Source organism: Neofelis nebulosa, chromosome 2 (assembly GCF_028018385.1).
Source record: "Neofelis nebulosa isolate mNeoNeb1 chromosome 2, mNeoNeb1.pri, whole genome shotgun sequence".
Lineage (NCBI taxonomy): Eukaryota > Metazoa > Chordata > Mammalia > Carnivora > Felidae > Neofelis > Neofelis nebulosa.
Window position 1 is genome coordinate 219,652,088 of NC_080783.1, and position 22,182 is coordinate 219,674,269.

At 55.8% G+C, this 22,182-nt stretch overlaps 1 long non-coding RNA gene across 1 annotated transcript; it reads right to left on the bottom strand.

The window, feature by feature from the left end:
* Nucleotides 1–10,502: 10,502 nt before the first annotated feature.
* Nucleotides 10,503–12,792, bottom strand: LOC131493706 (uncharacterized). Its single transcript, XR_009252807.1, has 3 exons — nucleotides 12,636–12,792; nucleotides 12,217–12,385; nucleotides 10,503–11,098 (listed from the first exon to the last, which is right to left on the bottom strand). It is a non-coding gene; the product is annotated as an uncharacterized LOC131493706 (long non-coding RNA).
* Between the last annotated feature and the right edge of the window lie 9,390 nt (nucleotides 12,793–22,182).

The following is a 22,182-nucleotide window of genomic DNA, read 5'->3' on the forward strand; positions in this document are numbered from 1 at the left end:
CAAGAGGGGAAGCTGGATAAGGGTTGCTCGCGGACAGGATCTCCACGCGACTCTGCCGTTCTGACATCGGTGTTGTAAAACAGGCAAATTCTCATAAATCACCTTTATGTGCCCAAGGAAGACGATGCTATTTTGGGCTCTGGAGACTTTTAAAAACAACAGCTCAGGATGTCTGACTCACTCAGAAGGAGAGCAGGCCCACCTTCCAGGAGAGGGGAGACTCAGGGTGCAGAGGAACGGGGGTCTCCATGGGAGGACAGGCCGTGGGGGCTCTGGCTCAGAGAAGTAGTGGAGATGGCTATTTGTCCTGAACGAACAGCATCTTCTCCACTGCCATCCCGGCTTCCCTCCCACCTTGGGCTCACGCAGGTGACCAATGAGCAATGATATTGTACCTTCTGGAAACTGAGACAAGCATATGGACAGCTTCCAGTGCAGACGGAGTGCTGGGAAACCCGAGTATAGCTTGGGTCTCTTCCTGCTACAAGGCCGTAAGAGGGGGCCGGGCACCCCTGAAGTCAGAGCCCTCCCTAGAATTCCGGGAACCTGGTCTTCATGTTTTTATTTGTGGTTCACAGATTCCCGGCTAGACTAGCATCCTGGGGAGACAGTGGGACCGCCAGAGAGAGCACTTGGCTCTGTGGTCCGTGTCCTGGGGACACCAGTAGGAGAACCCACCTACATGACGGATGGCAGCCTGCCCCTCCCCAGGACCACCTGTCCACATTCCTCGGAAGCAGGGTGTGACCCGCCAGCCCCCATGGCGGGTATCCTGACTGGGTGTGCCGATATACCCAGCCGCACGGAACAAAGTCTCAGCCCTCCCTGGGGTCCACTCTCTACCTTCCTTCTGACCTTTCTCGAGAAGCTCCACGTCAGGCATACAGGAAGTGCCCCTGGATCCATTGCCTCCCTTCCTGTCTCTGGACGGACCCCCGACTATGTGCCCACACTTAGTAGAACCTGGAGTTGCAGCAGGATAGAAGTCCCTGCCTGCAGGAGACACCTCGTCTGGTGGGGGGTGGGGAGCAGACGGTCAGGGGGGCAACATAATGCGTCGGTACCTTTTAGGTGTAGATAATGTAAAGATTATCTCCCCCTGTGGGAGGCTGAGCGATGGCCTCAAATATGCCCACGTCCCCACCCCAAAGACCTAGGAATATATGACCTCACGTGGCTAAGGGACTTTGCAGAGGTGGAGGGCACGGTCCTGGGTCATCAGTTGGGACCCTGTCATCACAGAAGTCCTCATAAGAGGGAAGCTGGGGGTCAGAGCCAGAGACAGATTGGAAGACGTTGCCCAACTGGCTTTGAGGAGCACAGACGGGGCCACCGGCCGAGGAGGCCGGCAGTGTCTGGAAACTGGAAAGGCAAGAAAGTTTCTCTCCTGGAGCCTCCAGAGGGCACGCAGTGCTGTCGTATATTCATTTCGGGGACCTTCGGCCTCTCGAACGGCAAGGAACGGCAAGATACGAAATCTGTGCTGCTGATGCACCAGTCTGTGGGCTTTTGCTAGAGCAGCCATGGGAAACCAACATCTCCGCTCAAGGCGTCCATGAACGAGGGACCAGGGTTGGAGGGGTGGGCTCGAGACTGCTACAACAGGGAGGGCCCACCGAGGCGCGACCCCAGCCGGGAGACGAGAGGGGTGAGACGGGGCCAGCCCAGCGCTGGTGGGGGTGGGCGGAGGTATGGCAGTGCAGGCCAGAAGTCACAGCCGGTGTCCACCCCCCCCCCACTGCCCCTGCCCCAGTTCAGCTTCCTGTCCACCACCAGACTCCCACAGTTCTGCCCAGAGCCAGCTCACCAGGCTGCAGGGTTAGTTCTCAGATTGTCCTGAGATATTGTCTGCTGGCCCTGGGGTCCTTCAGAGAGAGCCGGATGGTGTGGGCTGGCCTTGGCAGGGGCTCCAGAAAGGCCCATGTAGTGAAGAATTTACCACCTACGAGTGGTCTGGCCCTTGCTCTTGGCTTCTGAGAGGGGACCTGTGTCATCCCGATAAGAAGGTCTTTGTTTAAGGTGGAGACGACCACGTCAGCAAGACCAGCATGGGATTGGATGGGGGAGGGGTGCTTGGGTCATACAGTGTCACCCAACCTGGGGACTGAGAAGTCTATGGGCACCAGTTGGTCATCCATCAGTTGTGCCCATGCCATGGAGCCCTGATAAAGCCCCAGGCTCAGGTGAGCCTGCCTGGTTGGTGACATTCGGTGTATGTTGTCACAGCGTGGTGCTGTGAGCAGTGTGTGTGTGTGTGTGTGTGTGTGTGTGTGTGTCCTGTCCCCATGGGGAGAGGACAATGTGAACCTCATGTGTGAAGACTGCCCAGACTGTGCCCCACGTGCCTCTGCTCTGGGCTGGTTCGCACCTGCACCCCTGCCCTATAGACCAGAGCTGCGAGTGCACCACTGTAGCGGGCTCCGAGTCTTTCTAGCAAGTTATCCCACAAAAGGTGGTTTGGGATCCCTCCCACTACCGATGCCGGTGTCAGAAGTGAGGTCAGTCTTGCCTTACCCAGGACCGGGGTCCTCTGACCTCAGCAGTCTGGCTAACTTCAGGTATGCCTCCCCAGTGTAAAAGCCACACCCTTCCTGGAGGGAGAGCCAACATGAACCCCAGGCCCCAAGCACCAGCCTCCCCATGCAGGGCAGACTGTCCCCAGAGCCCTCGGCATGGCCCGTCCCAAAAAAGGGCTCCGACGGCCGCTTCCAAGTCCCCGGTCCTCCGCTCTGACTCGGTTTTCTCTCTAAGGAATGTGGCTTAGGAGAGCTCCAGGGGCTGACCACCTCAAAAATGCAAATCAGTATAATTTCAATCAATACATGTAGCACAGAGCATTAAAACTGCGAATTCCCTGCTGTGCAGAGAGCAAGAAAGAGCAGCGCCTTGTTTAGAGAGAAAACGCCGTGGCAGGGGGACCCTTCCGGATCCCAGTGTAAATTCCATCCTTGATTGGGACAGAGGAAGAAGGTGTGGCCGCAGCCAGGGCCGGGGACGTCGGCGGCGTCTTGCTGCACCGGCTGGGCTGGCACTGTTATGCTGACGGGCGTCCTCGGCAGGCCCCTGGCACCCTGGTCCCAGAGGGAAGAGTGGGCACCTCCCTGCGCCCTCCTCTGCCTTCTCATTCTCCGCCGTTTTCCACTTCCCTCTCCCTCCTCCCGCTCCTCCTGCTCAAGCCTGAGATGAGGGCTTGGTGCTTGGAGGGCGTCTTGCTCCCTGTGGGCACAAGAGTGAGAGGGGCGGGGGACCCCGATTCCAGCCCAGCCCGCACCCCTGGTCACCCTGAGGGAAGGTTTGCCTCCGTCCTCCACTCGGGGTCAACACGCCAGACCCGTGATGCTTAATTTCACAGGGCCACCCCTCGGGTTCCTTCCCTGCACCACGGGCCCAAGGGGGCGGGACACTCGGCGTGTGCGTTAGCTGCCTCTGCCGTGTAACAAGGCACCACAAATCCAGCAGGCTGAATAATACCTGCTCGTTATCTCATACTTGCTGTGGGTCAGGAGTCCAGGCTGGTCCTCTGGGCAAGTCTCACAAGGCTGTACTCAAGGTATCAGTGGGGTCTGGGGGTCTCATCTGAGGGCAGGGTCCTCTTCTGAACTCCCACAGTTGTCAGAAGAATCCACTTCCTTGCAGCTGTAGAACTCACGACAGTGTCTTTCCTGAAAGCCAGTGGGAGAGAGGGTTCCCACCTCCGGAAGGTCCTGGTCCTTAGTGGAAGAACATTCACCTGATTAAGCCAGGCCCAGGCAGGATAACCTCCCTTTCGATGAGCTTGAGCTCAAAAGATTAGGGATCTCCATGGCCCCCACAGAATCCTGTAGTCTGTGGGCGAGAAGCAAGCCACAGCTTCCGATTGTACGCAGGGTGTATCCTCATCATGGGGCCATGTCCCAAGACAGCCTACTCCTGGAGCCATGACACCAGAGTTTCCGGTCCCAGGTTAGGACCCCACATCATCATTGGTGACCTTGGAGGTTCTGGGCTGACCCCTCCTGTGCCCCTTTGCTCCTTGACCCAGGACCCTCCCCAGACGCGGTTGTCTTCACTCCGCTCAGTTCTGCCCCACCCAAGGCACCCCCCAGGCCTTGCTTCCCTCATTTCCTATCCACTCTGAAAACCAAAGCAAAGGCGTCCCCATAGGGAGGTCGCTCCTCTGTCACCACCCCAGACACTGCAGGCAGTCTCCTCCGCTTGCTGAGCCATCCTCAGGGCCCCCATTTGCTCCTTGCCAGCCCCCCTTCCCCCTCCCCAAACCAGGGCTCTGCTCAGCCTGGCCTGACAGTGGCAGAAATGGCTGCCTCCCACCCCAGTGCCTGCCGGTCACCTCCCATGCTGTCTGGTTATTTCCCATGCGTCTGGGGCACTGAGAGGGGAGCACCCAAGACCCACCCCCTGGCTGAGGGGGCCTGCACTGGGCTCGGCACCCGTGGGGCCTGGAATCATCCTGTCCTGCCAGGTGGATGTTGCTCTGGGATGAGGAACCCGAAACGTTAAGAGAAACGGAGGCCTGCCTGTGCCAGCTGACACACGGGACGCTCGGTTAAATGTAAAGTTCAGATAGACAACAAATATTTCTGTATAAATATATCCCAAATATTCCATGGGCTCCACCTACCCAGAAAGTACTGGCGGTTTATCTGCAATTCAAATTTAACCGGGCGCCCTGTGTCGCACAGCTGGTGACAAAGAGAACAGGAACCGAAGTCCGGATCCATCTCTAGAGGCCAGGCTCTTCCCTCTGCTTTGCAATCCTCTTGAGGACACAGACATGTTGACATCTGTCACCCTGCTTTCCTCTGCCTGCAAGTGGGGTCTGCAGCCTGAGCCCTGGGCCACCTGGAGCCAAGAGGCAAATGCGTGTGGATGCGTCAGATGAGTTAGAGGGTTTCAGCTCTTGGGGGTCGTTGGATGATGTTCTTTTTTTTTTCTTTTTAAATGTTTATTTATCTTTAAGAGAGAGAAGGAGAGACAGAGCATCAGCGGGCGAGGGCAGAGAGAGAGGGATCCTCAGAATCGGAAGCAGGCTCCAGGCTCTGAGCTGTCAGCACGGAGCCCGACACGGAGCTCGAACCCACAGACTGCGAGACATGACCTGAACTAAAGTCAGACACTCAACTGACTGGGCCACCCAGGCGCCCCTATAGGATGACATTCTTATGAATGTCGCTCTTGTGACCTGCTACAGACTCGTGTCCCCCTGAACGTGTATATCAAAGCCCCGGTCCTCAATACGGTGGTGTTGAAAGGTGGAAACTTTGGGACGTCCTGGGGGTGGAGCCCTCGTGAATGGAATTCGTGCCCTTATAAGATGAGACAGAAGACAGGGTCTCGCTCCACCACGTGAGGACACAGCGGGATGGTCCTGCGCCAAGCCCCAAACGTGCCAGCCCCCTGATCTTGGAGCTTCCCGGCCTCCCCTGTAGGCAGTGAACATGTGGCTCAAGCCCCGGGTCCGCGGCATTTGCTACAGTGGCCGAGCGGCCTGAGACCCTTGCCCTCACGCACCTGCTCCCGCACAGGCAGGCCCTCCAGAAGCCCGCGGGCCTGTTCTCTGCCTGATGTGTTTACCGATGCCAAGCAGGCCTGTTCCTTTAGGCCCTTGGACGGGAAGTTATGGGGCACCATCATTTCCAGAGCACCTTTCTCTCCCCCGCTCACCGCCACCCATCTCCAGACGTCGTATTTAAATGATTAAGCCAACAAACAGTTTTATTTCCTCCGGCAGCTGACAATTCCACAAAATGGAGAGATTTTAATTTGAAGTGGCACAATAAAAATCCTTCCCTTCAGATTTAGTATTCACAAATACTTCAGAACTCAGCGAGGAGGCTTGAGACACAGCCCTGGGAGCTGGCGGCCCGGCAGGTGGAGAGGCCACCGCCCCCGCATGTAGGGACAGGCCCGCCCGGCCCACTGACCCTGCTTCTGGAGCGGGGGCCCCGCACCGTGAGCATCGGCCGGTCTCCCTGCACCCCACAGCCAGCGACTTCTCACCCTGGAACATCGCCAAATGCACGGTGTTTGGAGATGCAGAGCTTTTGGGGTGCAATGTCCGTTCTCAATGTCCCTGGAGGTGGTGGGCCGGCCCAGCCTCCTCATGGGCAGCGGGTCCGCGTTTCCAAGCTGACCTGTGCCCAGCACAGCCCTGAGGACACTGAGCGCTCAGAGTCTGGTGCAGGCGGAGCCGCTCACCCCCCGTGGCCCCAGGGGAAGGCCCGGCTGCTGCTGCTCCTGGCCGCACCCCGACAGCACGCCCAGCCCGGGCAAACCTGCAGGGACCACACGGGTCGCACCCGGGGCTGCAGGAAGGGGGGCTGAAGCTGTCGTCCCTCCCGCTGGCCGGCCGCTCCTCCCCGTCCACCCCCAGACTCCCCGACAGAAGGTGCTGGGCTGCTGTCCCCACTCTCGGCCCGCCCCTGCTGGGCCTGGTGTCCCCACTCCCAAAGACAAAGATAAGAGAAGCCCCGCTTTGACCCCTGATGACAATGCCCCCACCTGTGCAGATTCCAGTCACTAAGCCTGAAGTAACCTGTTCATAGAAGCGGATCCCTGACCAGGCCCGAGCCCCCTCCCAAGGAGGTTGCCTCACGGCAGGGCCCCTGCACAGGTGCCTCCGAATCACCACATTCAGGTTTGTTCTGCCTCTGCCCCTGGGGGTGTGGCCCACGTCTTCTCCCCCATCCCGGACCTCTCAGCCCCCTGGGTGATGTGTCCCCAGACCCCACCTGGCACACCCACCTTAGCCTCCGCTTGTCGCCCCCACACCTTCTGGGGCTGGTTCTCCACTGGGCCCCCTGCAGCCTCAGCACGTTGGAGGGGGGCTTTGTTCAGGAAGCCCCACTGGCCACCCCCTCTTGGCCAGGTTAAGGGTCCTCTGCCCAACCCTGAGCAGGGGCCAGCACGTAGCCGGCACTTGGCTCTGTGCTTACCTGTCATATGTCCCCTACACGAGTGGTCTGGGCGGCCGTCCTGTATCTCTACACACACACCTGGAAGCAGGTGTCTGGGAGCACACCTGTTCAGCACACCTTTGCCAAATGAAGGATGGTGTCTGCCCAGGCCACTGCCCAGGCCACACACATGACATTAGGGGTGGTAGGAGCCCATGACAGAGGGTCCCCCGATGACACTCGATCACCTCCTTCCTATAATTCCGTTGCTTCTATTCTCTCCCCAGACCCCCTTGGGCAGGCTCCAAAATGCTGACTGTGTGTTTAGCTCTGTCGGGCACATAATAGGTGCCCCATCAAAGCACACTCGGAATGAAAGGCAGCCTGGGGGCGCCTGGGTGGCTGAGTCGTTATACGTCAGACTCTTGATTTCGGCTCAGGTCATGGTCTCACGGTTTGTGAGTTTGAGCCCCGCATCGGGCTCCACGCTAAAAGTGTAGAGGCTGCTTGGGATTCTCTCCTCTCTCTCTGCCCCTCCCTTGCTTTCTCTCTCTCTCTCTTTCTCAAAATAAACAAATAAACATTAAGGGCAGGCTTCCATAAGGTGATTCAGTTTATTGGGTCATTTACAGACCCAATGACCACGGACGGGAGGGAGCTTCAGGCTTGCCCCCCTCACAGCACAGAATGCATGGGAATCAAAGCACTGCCAGTAATTGCCACGGATCTGTCTGGAAAGTCCTCCGTTTATAATTTGGACAAATCGCTCTGTATCCTCTCTCAACGCGTGTCTGCGTGCAATGTGCCTCGGGGAGGTATTGATTTATTTCTGTTGTGAGAATAGCACCTTGTGAGTGGCTGCCCCACGCAGGTGCAAGGATGTGGCCCTCCCGGGGCAGCAGAAGCACCCCGAGTGCACTCCTCCTCCAGACGGGACTCCCATGCTCGTCCGTGGGAGCAGGGGAGCCCCGAGGGAGCCTCACTTCTTCAGGTCCCCTGGTCGTGCCTCAGCAGTGACGGAGCAGGATCCCAGGGGGAAGGGAGACAAATAAGCAGAGATGCTGGTCGTGGGGGCAGGGAGGCACCAAGGGCTCCACGCACAGGGCTAACGGTGCCCCAGGCCAGAGGTAACCTCCGAGCGAGCCAGGGGAGGTGAGCAGGTGGCATAGAATGGTCCCCCGGACAGGACGTGGGTTCTAGAGTCAGATCCACCTGAGTTCAAAGCTCCGCCCTGAGAGAAGCAGCCGTGTGGCCTGGGCACAGACAGAGAAAGCCTCTGGGCTTCAGTTTGCTCACCTGCAAAAACCTGGGGGAGTGGGGGTGTTTGTACGGCATCCCCCCCGGGGAACCAGGCTCCCCGAAAGAGCCTTGGGTCCTGATGACAGCGTCCTCAAGCCCCTCCCCCCACAAGAAGGAGGCGGGGCCGTCCCCAGAGCAGGGACGGAGCCTACTTGGCTCTGAACACAGGCCGCTGGTTGGAGACATGGCTCCAGGACACCCTGCTGGTGCCCGGGGACTGCCTCCCTCTCCTCCTGCACATGGAGCTGCCAGATCTCCAGCCTCCCTTTCTGTAGAGGAGGCCACGTGTCTGCAGGCCGGTGGACGGTGAGCAGAGAGACCGACTCTGTTGAAACCTTCCCAAAGGAGCCCCTCCCTCCACGGGCTTCCCCCTTCTGGCAGTGGGATGGAGAAGGTGCCCTGGGGGGCCTCGAGGATGATGCGTTAGAGGGGGAGAAGATGAACAACTCGGGAAGAACGGCTCCCGGATCAAGCCAGGACACCGGGCTCCAACATCTGGTGCACCACAGAGCGGGGAGATGGCAGAGAGCCAGCCCGGTCTGCCGGTGCAGAGAGCCCAGGGGACGAAGGTGCCACAGTGGGAGGCCGGCGGTTAGGAGGGGCCCCGGACACAAGGCTTGGGTTCAGGGACCCGGCCTGTCCCCGGGCCACCCCCACGCGGGGCCGAGGACTCCCTCTGTCGCCTCAGGGAGTTTGGGCCGCTTGCCTTCCGGAGCCGAGGTGGGAACTGTCTGATCGTGGATGTAAAGCACACGGCAACACCGGGAAGTGGTTCTCAGGAAAGTTCCAGCCCTCTCCCCGTCTCGTCCTGCTGGCCTCATCTCTGGGGCCTGGTTCACGGTCGAGAAAGCAAGTGTCGGTGCATGTGAGTGGGGCGGAGGGATGCCTGCTCACGGCCTCCAGCCCCAACTCCCTGACAAAGTTGCCGTGGGAGGGGTCTCTGGGCCAGGACTGGCCTGAGAGCCAGCTGGGGGGGAAGGCGCCCACGGGCACGGGAACCACAGAAGTCTTGCTGAAATGCTGACTCGGGGACCCTGCCACAGTGCCCACGCCGGTGGTGGGTGAACGTGAGAGAAGGCAAAGTCTGAAGATTCTGTCTCAGCCATGGTGGGGTGGCCGCCAGGAGACACGGGGCCAACCCCCTGGTCTGGAGGCGTTGGGTGAGGACAGGAGAAGAGAAAAATCAAGTCTCTTGGCTCCTGGGCTCATGGACACCCTGGCAGGAGCGGCTGATTATCCCCCAGGAGGGTGACTGCGTCCCCACTCAGGCCGCTACCACAGAGCACCAGAGGCTGGAAGCTCAAACACAGCCGGCATTTACTGCTCTGGAGCCCGGGAGGCTAAGACTGAGGCACGCGGCATCTGGCGACGGCCGGCTTCCTGGTGGAAGCGGGAAAGGAGAGCTCTGGGCTCTTGTTTCAGGGCACCGATACCACTCACTCATGAGGGACCCACCCTTATGACCTAATTACCTCCCAAAGGTCCCACCTCCAAATACCGAAACGTTGGGGTTTAGAATTTCAATATATGGATTTGGGCGGGTCGTACAAACACCAGCCACAACAGTGACCTTAGGCCCTGTCTACACCTGCTGCCCCTGCCCTTGTCGGTTTGGCATTTCTGCCAGGGTTTTCACATTCTAACCAAGTATTGTGGTGAATGTTAAAATGAGCAGGTGCGGTCCTGGAAGTGCCACCTTTTGGTCCCTGGCTTTTGGGACGGTCTTGTCTGCTAGTGTTCTCCATGTGTGCAGTGAGCAGTTTTATTTATTTAAATTTTTTTTTAATGTTTACTAATTTTTGAGACAGAGCTCGAGCAGGGGAGGGGCAGAGAGAGAGGGAGACACAGAATCTGAAGCAGCTCCAGGCTCTGAGCTGTCAGCACAGAGCCCGACGCGGGGCTCGAACCCACAAACCGTGAGATCGTGACCCGAGCCGAAGTCTGATGCTGAGCCGACAGAGCCCCCAGGCGCCCCTGCACTGAGCAGTTTTAAGTTAACACATGGTGGAAGCTGAAAGACCGCCCGTGATGATAGACTGTTCTGGAGACGCTTTCCAGACCCTGTGTCTGCCTCTCCTGCCTCCCAGCAAGGGCCACACTTGGTGGACAGCCGGGTGTGCTGTGGCCCATGCCACCACCCACAAAACTCCAAAGCCCCCAACCGGCAGTCAGTGGGATCGGTGGGACATTATAAGCCAAACGTCTGTGAAACCTGATGAAGGCCGAAGTCAGCCATCCTGCCGTAGGGCATACAGACCGGGAGCAGCAGGCATGCTCTCGCTACAAACGGTCCTTTCTTTATTGCAGGGATAAAGACACAACCAAGTGCTTCTTTTATTGTTTGCTAATGCTTTTAAAATTTTGCAATAAAGCCCTTTGGCAGCCATGAGCTAAAATAATGAAAGTACACGTTTATCGAAAACCAAGCGCTGAATTTCTCGAGGTCATTACAATTACGCGGAAGCTATAGTTGGCAAAAATGCTCATTCATGTTGTCCGCAGGCCCTCGCAAGGACACGGATCACACAGAAGCTTCTGCCTCCAACATCAGTGGTCCCTTGAGGAGGGCTTTGCCCAAAGACAGGATTTTACCACGTGTGGCTGCAGAAGGTCTCTTGCACATCTCACCTGGAGGCATGACTTTTCTTTTAGGTTACCCTCCGTCCTTCCAAACTCAGCAGGCTCATTTCAGATTCTAATTTTTCTTGTGCACGTGTGAAAGGCCAGCCGTTAGCTGTTAATAAGTCAGTGCCACCAGCAGAAGAAGGATTTGGCAAACTGGTAAAGGGAGCCAATCTTAACCCATGTCCTCAGATACTTCAGACGGGAAGTCGGTGAACGCCAAGAAAGGTTCAATGTTTTCAGTCCAATTTATGACCTAGAAATACCACTTTCACAATTTCATCCTGTTGGAGACAAAGCACCTGAGATTCTTACAAGCACTAGCAAATTCACTGAGGAAGTTCCCCCCTGCAGATAAAGCTACTTGTTTTATGGTGGTGATAATACGCATATGTATGCGATGGAAGCTTCCTCACAAAAGCCGTGTTCTTATAGTAAAAAGACGTGTGGAGCAGATATCTGAAGGAAGAGCAGGTTGTGGAGAACACACGATTCAAAATTGTGCCCAACGAGGTGAGCCGATCTAACCATCAGATCACGTAAGTTGTCACAGATCAAATCATGTCAGTGTCGCGGACAAATTTACAAATATTTATGTGCACTCAGTTAAAGTAACTAAAGAGCGACCTGTTATAGCAAGAAGATACTGAATTAAAATGAATTAAAAAAAAAATAAAACCTTCCATGTGGTAGTTTGTACCTTGCTGCCCGCCATGAGGAAGGTTGTGGGAACACTTGAGCTTTTGGAGAGCTTTGTAAATGCATCTGAGTGTCCTGTGGTGGCCTGAAACTTTTGTAAATAAACCCTCTGAATGTTTTGGTTGCATCAGACAATTTAACGACAATGACAATAGCCAACAGAAACTCCAGCTTTGGAGCCTTTGAGGAAATTATAGTTATTGAAAGCAAGCTTGCAAACAGGAAGACTCTATATTTATCCGATACAAGGTTGAGGGGGTGACAAATGAAACAAGTCCTGACAGCATATAGGATTTGGTTTAGAAATTAGATGACTGGGGCGCCTGGGTGGCTTGGTCGGTTGAGCGTCCGACTCTTGATTTCGGCTCAGGGCATGATCCCAGGGGCGTGGGTTGGAGCCCCATGCTGAGCACAGAGCCTGCTTGAGATTCTCTCTGTCCCCCACGTCCTCTGCCCCTCCCCCCTCAAAATTAAAAAAAAAAAGAAAGAAATGATATGATTGTGCTTTGGAATAATAGCTCAACGAATAGACAGCATCTTTTAATGAAGCCCTAATTTTCATTAAGCAAATTAGTATTTTGTACTGGAACAGAACAAAATAAAAATATCTTCAAGTTCGCTGCATCTAAACATAAAGAAACGTTCGAGAGAATCACGTATGAGAACAACGTCAAAACAGGTGACTTATTTGATGAGTTCTTACCTCGTCGGAGTATTTGCCAAAGAAAGCTTCTCAGGACAGAAACAAGAAGCCAGTCTCCATAAATGCATTTGGGTGAAATATTTACATGTCTCAATGTGGAGAAAAACTAGCCGTGAACACGTTCTCTGTAGAGCTGAATTTGCTCTGAGCTTACCAGATACCCCTGCACCTGCAGAGAGAAAATCATCTCAATTAAAAATGTTATGGTCTGACAGAGAGGAGACATCTTAAAGTGTCAACAATTTCAAATGTACTAACCAAAAAAATTATAGTTTTGAGGAAGGACACAAGCAGTTTTATGGAAAAATTTTTAATGCTAACATTCTAATGAAAAATGCTACTCTTTAAAAAAAATTCCAATGGGTCTACTAATATAATAAAACCCACTTAGCCAAAGGAAATACTTCAAAAATACACACCTGTAATTATTTTTAGTGCCCACCTCTTTTGCCCTGCCTCTAGTGCCCCAGTTTGGATGGAGACTGAACGATCAGCCTGTATGTCTGCCACACAGGTTTTCAGACTTCAGAATCTTCCGTAAGCTTATTTCATTGTGATGCGGGCAATCTGAGACCTGGTCTGTTGCTGGTTTTCAATCAAGGGATGATGTACAACACAACACCGTGACACCCAAAGATCTGAGGCATAGGGGCGCCTGGGTGGCTCAGTCACTTAAGCGTCCGACTTCGGCTCAGGTCATGATCTCATGGCTTGTGAGTTTGAGCCCTGCGTTGGGCTCTGTGCTGACAGCTCAGAGCCAGGAGCTTCTTCAGATTCTGTGTCTTTCTCTCTCTCTCTGCCCCTCCCCCAATCACATTCTGTCTCTCTCTCCTTCAAAAATAAATAAACATTAAAAAAAAAAAAAGATCTGAGGCATATAGTTCACTAAGCTTTGACATATGTGTACACCCGTATGGCCAACACCCAAGCAAAAGATGGAACATTTCCATCATTCTGGAACCTTCTCTGTGCCCCTTTGCAGTTAATCCCCCACTCCTAGGTAACCAGTCTTCTTGTTGTCTGAACTCACAAGGATCTGGGTCTGGGCCCTGGCTTAGTCACGGGCCAGCTGTGCACCATAACTTGGGTAGGTGCTCAAACTCTCCAAACGTCGCCCTCCATCCATGGAATGGAGCTGAAGGGTTGTTGAGAGGTGCCATGAGGTAAGGTGTTGGCAGAGCGTTGGGCATAGAGGTGGCACTGAATAAATGAAAGCATGGTCGGTGGTGATTGAGGATGGAGATCAGCTTCCATCAGTGTAGGATTCCATCACCATGGGGGGGGTCCAAATTCCACAGACAATTCTGTCAAGGTGTCCTGCTCTGCCCTACCTGTCTGCCAGGTGTCCTACCTGTCTACCCCTCCCTGCCCAAACTCCCTGTAGCCTCCCGTTGTCGTTTTTTTAATATAATTTATTGTCAAGTTGGCTAATCCACAGCGTATGCAGTGTGCTCTTGGCTTTGGGAGTAAATTCCCATGATTCATTGCTCACACACAACTCCCAGTGCTCATTCCAACAGGTGCTTTCCTCGGTGCCCATCACCCATTTTCTGCTCTCCCCCCCGCCCCCCCCATCAACCCTCAGTTTGTTCTCTGTATTTAAGAGTCTCTTATGGTTTGACTCCCTCTCAGTTTGTAACGATTTTTTTCCTTCCCTTTCCCCAAGGTCTTCGGTTAAGTTTCTCAAACTCCACCTATGTCTGAGAACAGAGGATATCTGTCTTTCTCTGACTGACTTATTTCACTCAGCATAATACCCTCCAGTTCCATCCATGTCGTTGCAAATGGCAGGATTTCATTCTTTCTCGTTGCCGTAGTATTCCATTGTGTAGCCTCCCTTCTTGAGACAGGCTTGTGACCAGCTCCAATGGAGATGGGCTTCTATCCTCTCCCTGAAAGCCCTTCTCCCTGGACACTCCAAGAGAGAGCCAGGTCCCCACTATACATACATGTCCCCCTCCTCCAGCCCCTTCCCACGGCCCTTAGCCCACGTGGCACTAGTCCATGAAGATAAGCCCCATGTTCACCTGGGTGGCTGAGCATTGGTTGAGCGTCCGACTTCAGCTCAGGTCATGATCTCACGGCTCATGGGTTTGAGCCTCAGGTCGGGCTCCGTGCTGACAGCTCAGAGCCTGGGGCCTGTTTCGGATTCTGTGTCCCTCCCTCGCTCGGCCATTTCCCCACTCACTCTCTCTCTCTCTCTCTCTCTCTCTCTCAAGATTAAATAAAACATTAAAAAAATTTTTTTTGATGATAAGCCCGATGTCCCTGTAGGGTGCTGCCCTCGGTACTCCAGGCACCTGACACAAACCAAAACACACAAGACAATTGAGCCTCAGCGCGAAGGACCTGGCTGCTCGCATCACAGTGGAGAGCGGTGTGCATCCACATTCTCTTCTACTGTGATTAATCAGAACGCCATGATTATGAGGGCCTGGGAAGGGCGGTTTTACAAACTGAATGTCACAGCAATCCCACATGGGAAGTGGGGACCCTTGCCACGCCCACGTTACGGAGGACAGAACAGGCTCACCCACACCACCCAGCTAGAAGGTGCCGGAAGGGGACTTGGAGCCTCGCTTCTCTGCCTCTGCCTCCTGGCTGCGTCTGATGGAGATGTGGGGGTGCACATCCTGAGTGCGTCTCATCCTTCACGGAGCTTCACAATCACCGGGGAGTGTTCCCTGGCCTGGTTCCCAGAGGCCCAAAGACAGCAGGTCTGCCTGTGACAGTCTGTCTGCTTGGAAGTCCCAAGGAGATTCTAAGGGATACAGGGGCCACCGCCCTGGTGTCTCAAACTCTTGACAACATGGGAGCCCTGTCCCATCTCAGGGGCTCCATGTCACTTTGCTCAATTCCTGCAAGGATCTGTGACCACAAAGGGGACAGGGAATGGGGGGGAGGGCATGGCGCTCACACTTCTGGCTTTCTGAGCCCCTGTCCCCTGGACCCAGCCTCTCGAGGCTCAGGCCCCCACCCCCTGCCCCTTGGGAAGAGGCCGTGCGGAACAGTGAACGTTTCCCCGGAACTCACTCTCACATGTGTACCCCGAGATGCAAATACCAAGGAATTATTTTTACCTCGCAAGGGCTTGTTGAAAGTGTCTGATAATGTATTTATAACGGCCCGAGGAACTCAGCTAGTAACAACCACGCTGAGTGACAAGGAAAATTGTTAGAAATTGTTCCCTGTAAAAATAACGAGCCCCACCGAAACGAGCCAATCCAAAGAGCTTTCTGGTGGCTTCCTGCACAGACAGGTGTGGGGGGATGCAGAGCCCTGGGGGCAGGATATGGGCCCCTTTCTGACACCGGGTCTGGGGGAGCAGGGGGTGGGGACTGCTCTGGGTCTTGGTGACGTGTAGCAGCTCTGTCCCTCGGGCACAGCACTGGGAGAGCCAGGAGCAGCGTGGCCGGAAGGGTCTTGGGGAGATTTTGTTCCACCGCCTGGGGGGGTGACTCAGGTCCATATCCACGCTAGCCGCTGGAGCCCCCAGGACCTGCGGCCAGCCCCCCGGGAGAATGCCTTCCCCCAGGGTGCCCAGGCTCCCTTCACCCGGTGCAGTACAAGCCAGTGCCACGCTGCCCACTTCTCCTGCACCCCCTGTCACTCCCTCTCTCCAGGGGAAATGCCTGCATCTCCCTGGCCTGGCTGGTGGCTTCCTCCCAGATCCCTGCCCCACAGGGAGCAGGACCCCCTTCTGCACCCCAATAGATCCAGCCAGGGGTGTGACCAGAGCTCACTGCGGGGCCTGGGGACACCTGTCTGCTTATGCTTCCTCAGCTAGAACAGGATGTTCTGGGGTCCACGGGCTATGCCTTCACCTTCCAAGTTCCTGGGATTGAGTAAGGTTGCGAATATGCCCCGAACCTGAGCACTGGAGGAGCAGATGAATGGCTGTACGTTCGCCTGCGTGTGTCTGCGTAATTGCCAGCTGTATATGCAGGACTCATCACCCCATCACATTAAGGAAAAGGTATCTGTGTGTGTCACCCGTTTCTCGTCACCACTGCTGACTTTCAGTGACTGCGTTTGCAGGTTTTTCAGTCTAGATCTCTCCCTGGTCCTCACTCCTACCTTTGCCCTGGGTTCAGGGCTCATCAGCTCTCCCCTGACTCACTCCTGCAGCCTCCCCGCCTCCCACTGCCCCTGCAAAGCTCCCCTCTTCGGAGCCCAGTCTGAACGTGTGTCTGTTCTCTCTCTAGCCTCACTGTGGCTCCCCAGTGCCCGGATGTGGAGGCCCAGTACCTCTGCAGCACACAGAGCAGAGCCCTCCACAGTGCTGTCCACCCTCCCCGCCTGCTCAGCTCCTCCCTGCCATGTTGCCCCACAGCCTGCGGTTTCTTACCTGGGGGTCTTTGCACACATTGTCCTCTTTGCTCCCAAAGCCCACCCTCCCCATCCATGCTCCAGCGCTTTCTGTCCTGCCCAGATTCTCTTGAAGAGCCAGCTCTGGGGCCAAGTCCTAAGGATCCCCCACCCCTCCCCCCAGCTCCCGCAGCAGGGGCATTCTGAAATCTGGAGCACCTGCCCCGCGGTCCTCTCTTCCTGGAGAAGTGAGGCCGGTAACTGTGCTCCTCACCCTTGAAACCCTGGCGGGAGAGTCACCTGCACATCACATTCAGTGGCAAGTGCGTGCGTGTCCCTCGGGCCGGCTCTGAGCTCACGTGGAAGTAGGAAGGCCGCTTGGAAAAGCCACAGTGAGGGGGGTAAGATTTTATTCAGACCCACTCAAATAAACGTGGCCCCCCAGGCCCTGCACACACTTTGCCCAACCTCATCCCCGCCATGGCTCTGGGGGCTGGTTGTCGATCCTCTACTGCGGGTGGGGGACGTGACGTGTGTGGTGTGGGGCCTCCAGACAGCCAGGTCCCGCTGGCGGGGCGCCTGGGTGGCTCCGTCAGTTGAGCGTCCGACTTCGGCTCAGGTCATGATCTGAGCGTCCGTGAGTTCGAGCCCCGCGTCGGGCTCTGTGCTGACAGCTCGGAGTCTGGAGCCTGTTTCTGATTCTGTGTCTCCCCCTCTCTCTGCCCCCTGCCCCTACCCCCTGCTTGCACTCTGTCTCTCTCTCTCAAAAAGTAAATAAATAAACATTAAAAAAAAATTTTTTAAAGAAACCAACCAGGTCTCATGGGCTCTGGGACCCCCCACGAGCTCCACAGCACCCCCAAAACACCCATGCGAGCCCCACATGTAGGACGGCCCAGGAAGGGGAGGAAGGCCACCATGGCCGGAGGCCAAGCCCTCGAGGAGGCCGGGTGGCTGTGTGTGCACCTATCAGTGAGACTCTAGGTCTGGGGCTCTTCTGGTGGGTGCAGGTCAGATCAGGTCAGGTCAGATCAGGGTCAGATCCAGCTAGCGTGCAGGAGGCGAGCGGGCAAGGGTTCAGCAGAAATCAGGGCAAGGTAGGGGGTCGGCGTGGAGGGCCGGCCTGATGCCGGACGAGGAACAGGGGGCAAAGGGGCCGTTCTCAGGCCGCAGGCTCAGGGCCCCGAGGAGGGTGCACTCGGAGCCTCGGGCTGACTCACGACCAACTCCCCTTCATCGCAGCGGATCCCAAACAAACCAAGTGCAATAAAAGCCTTTTCTCTGTCGCTGCCAAATGCCGAATATGAAAGCAACAGTGTCTATGTCAGCTCTTGGTTCCAACCGAGTCAGGGATGAGGCAAATTGGATCATTATTCATTTTATCGGTTACTTATGTTTGGAGCAATCTAACAATTACATGTAAAGTGCAAAGCATAAACCTGATTTACAGCGAGACTGTTCATTTACTGCCCCCACTTGGGCACCTGACAATTCTTGTTTCCCCTTGGCGGCCCTCCGCCTCCTCCCTGCCTGGGTTCAGCACTTTGCCTGTTTATTTACAGGACAACCCTTGCAGACGATGAGGTCGTCACCGAGCAGGGACGAGTGTTGCTGCCAGGTGACGCAGGCCGTGTTCCATCGTGCGGGACCTGTGCAGACACCTCGGAACCACCACAGGGAGTGGCGGAGGCCCTGGGGTGGGGAACGGGGGCCAGCGGGAGAGACCCTCGGCGGAGAGGTTCCAGCCCTGACCCCTACTGAGTCCCCGTCACCTGGACCTCGCAGCACCACCCCCCCTTATAGGGCACCTGGGGGATGGGCTCCCCAAACGGGAATGGGGTCGACCTCGACACAGCCTTACTTGCTCTGCTCATGAGCTCCCCTCGTTCTCAGGGGTGTCCTTCCTGGTGAGGAACCGGGGTCTGGAAGGGAGTCTGATACCCCTAGCCTGTCCTTCCGCAAAGCACACCCTCCGGGAGTCTGGGAGCACCCAGGGACCCTGCTGGGCACAGCCCAGACAGGATTTCGACCTTAGTGTCAAAGCAGGGCTGTCATTGTGAACTGATCCCCAGAGCTGAGGGATCAGAGGGCAGAGGGGAGCAGAGGCAGGGGCGAGGGGAGGGGCAGGCAGCCCACCAGTTCCTGGGTGGGGGGTGGGGGGGCTGCATGCAGGCTCCACAGCTGGCCTGGGGACCTTTCTGGGGTCTGACCCACCTGGTCGGGCCACAGGGAGCCAGGGGCAGGAACAGAGAGGTGTCCCCACCCCAGTTCCATGCGGGCAACTACCCACCTTTACCCACCTTCCCACCCTCGCGGCTTCCTCTGCTAACTGAAAGTGGTGAAACGAGACTTGATTGCTGAGGATTTTTATTTACCTGAAAACAAGGAAAAGCAGCCCAGATGGTGAAAGGAACAAAGCCAGTTAATGAAAAAGAGGCCTTTGGGAAGACAAAGCAGGGGCCCCTGATCAACCGTGGGGATGAGGCAGGAGGGGCCCGGGGTCTCCAGGACCCTTTGTTGTCTCGCTGGCAGAAACCTCCTAATCGCCATTTAAATCATTTCACTCATGTGTGGAACTCGAGAAACTTAGCAGAAGACCGTGGGGGGAGAGAAGGGGGAAAAATTGTTACAAACAGGGAGGGCAGCAAACCATAAGAGACTCTTGAACACAGAGAACAAACTGAGGGTTGGTGGGGGGGAGCGGAGAGGGGAAATGGGGCATGGGCATGGAGGAGGGCACCTGTTGGGATGAGCCCCGGGTGTTGTACGTAAGTGATGAATCATGGGAATCTACCCCCAAACCCGAGAGCACACTGTATCCACTGCCTGTTAGCTAACTTGACAATAAATTATAATAAACAAACAAACAAACAAAGAAACAAACAAATAAGGTGATGAGCACCTTTCGGTGGGTGCTATCAGGCCCAGCGGCAGTGGGGGGCCTCCTCTTCACCCTAGCAGCCCCTGAGACCCCCTTTCTCGGCCGCCCTGGGTATTTCCAAGGTGCCTCCCTCCCTCCAGCAGGCTCCCCACTTCCCTCTTAGGGAAGGGACCCTCGTTTCCTTTGGAAGGTCCCACCCCATGCTCTTTCAGGGGTCCTGTGGGATCTTTTCACGGGAACGCACAAGAGTGAAGCTGGCCTGGTCCCAGTGACCTCCCGGGAAAGGTGGGACAGAGACCAGACTCCAGCGTCTCCCCTGAGCTGAACTAAGAAAGGGCCAAGCCTTGTGGCCGCTGGCGGGGCAGTCATTCTCTGATGACCAGGGGACACTCAGAAAACTCAGGCACGGGAGGGTGTTGGGGCTGAATCGTGTGCCCCCAAATCCACACTCACCTGGAACCTGTGAATGTGAGGGTTTTGCAGACCCGATTAGCTAAGTGAGGCCACACTGGATCCGACATGACTGGTGTCCTCCTAAGAAGAGAAGGCACATGGACACTGAGGGAGGGGGGGCACTGGACAAACAGACAGAGCTTGGGAAGATGTATCTGCAAGCCGAGGAAAACCAAGGATTACTAGAAGCCCCTAGAAGCCGGAGGGAAGCAGGGACGGACCCTCCCCTAGACTTTCCAGACATAGCATAGCCCTGCCAACACTCTCATTTCAGACTTACAGCAGCTGGCACCCTGGGACAATAAACACCTGTCACTGAAGTCACCCAGGGGGTGGTGCTCCATTAGAGCAGCCACGGGGAGCCGGCGGCAAGGTGCCACTGAGCCGCAGGGCGTTGAGGCTTTTCCAGCTCTGGACCATTGGGTCAGGAGCTCACCGTGGCCAGTGCAAAGTGGGGTCCGTGTCACAGAGGGTTTCTAACTGACAGGCTCTGGAAGGAAAGAAAGGGCATCACTGGGCAGGAGAAAGGATGTGTGCGTGACTTCCCCACAGGACATGTGCTCCAGCTGTGTTACCGGCACACAGCCAGGTGCCACCGACCCCAGGCACCCGCAGAATCCCCAACAGTGACCGAATAAGGCCCTGCGTTCAAAATGCTCAGCGTGGCCGGGGAAAGAAACGACACTTCTAGAAGAGCCACAGTGAGAATCCGCCGATGGCTCCAGCCTTTCTGTCTGGTCTGATTATCAAAAGCTGTATTTAGAGGGTCACCTTTAAAATAAGACCTTCCAACACCTCACCTTAAAAGATCGGGGGAAATACGTTCTTTCTGAGCAACATTTTCATGGGCTACATGTTCCCTCCAAGTTCAATCACTAAAGTTCATTCATAAAAGTTGTGTTCCTATTGACAGGGAAGAAGACGTTTAGCTCCTGGGTGCAGAGAGCAGGGGACCACCCCTCACTGACGGCTCACCTTCCCTTTTTGTCTTTCACTGGGGAGAGGAGGAAAGACCACCCTGTTTCAGGGCTTGTGGCCAGGAGTTCGGACCCTGTGCTTTCAAAGTCGGTGTTCATAATGACCTGATAAGGAACCCCCATTTCTTTCAGCTCAGGAAACACGGTAGTTAAATAACTTTCCATAATCACACCACTGGGTAGTGTTGGAATGCGCGTCTGTCTGTTTCTAAAACTCATGCTTTTTTTTTTCTTGAGTTTTAAAGGAAAAGAGGCCCAGTGTGGCCACAGCCTGAGCTGTGGTTCCACAGAAGGTCTGAAGCAGAATGAGCACTCCCCTGGTTAATCCCCAGTTCGCCATCCGTACAACCTTCCACCTTCCCTGCGTGCTCTAGAACGTGACCCAAAAATCGTAATACCAGGAAGTGCTTCCCAGAGGACTTAATCTGCATTTCGCTTTTCCAGCAAGAAAAAGGGAAGGGAGCGTTCACCTCCTCCCTGCTTTGGGGGGCAGAATGCCTCTGCCTCTGGGCTGTTGAGGGTCTGCTCCCTCTTACCCCGGGGGCAGGATACACTGACCTTTATTCTTACTGTCTCTAATGGAGGCTTTTCCCCTAAGGACAATCTGGGCAAAGTGCAGCTGGACCTGGAGGGGCACTGAGGGGCCCCGAGTCCCAAGAGAGCAGACCCCTGAGTGGCACATCGACAAGCACACCGGGAAGGGAGCAGCAGGGCGGCCGGGGATCCCATGCAGGAAGGTCTCTGGCAAGGGCACCCCTTTCCTCTTTCCCCAGCTGCCCCACTCAAGGGGGGCACCTGGAGGCAATTGTCCTTGGAGGTGGGAAGGGGTCCTGATCCAGATGAAAAAGAGGACCCACAGCTGCATTTCCTCGCCACGGAAGCTTCTCGTGGTTTCCATCCAGAGGCTGCTTGCTTGCACCACCCCTGCCCCCCAGGTCTTCCAGTCCAGCTCGTCCCGTCTGGGGAAGGATCCCCTCTTCAGGTGGCTGCACCTGCCGCCTCCCTTCTGCTTGTGCGCTGGCTCCCCTCTGCCCTGGAGGACGGAAGTGTTATCCGCTCAACAAACACCAGGCTCTCACCTTTTCATATGGAGGGTGTCCCTGCAACAGGCAGAAAACCTGCCTCAAATGTCACCCCGCTAAAAACGGCTGTAAGATATGCACGGACCCTCCCCTTTATCCCCACGGGAAGGGATTCCTTTATGTTCGTGCCCGTAAAGGAGAGTAGGGCTTCCAAGGTGGCCCCAAAGATGTGACCTCATCCCAGTCCCCAGTGCCATGTGACCACCTCTGGCACAAGGACCCTGAGAGGAGGGGTCACCCCCAATCGTTCAGGTGGACCCGAAAC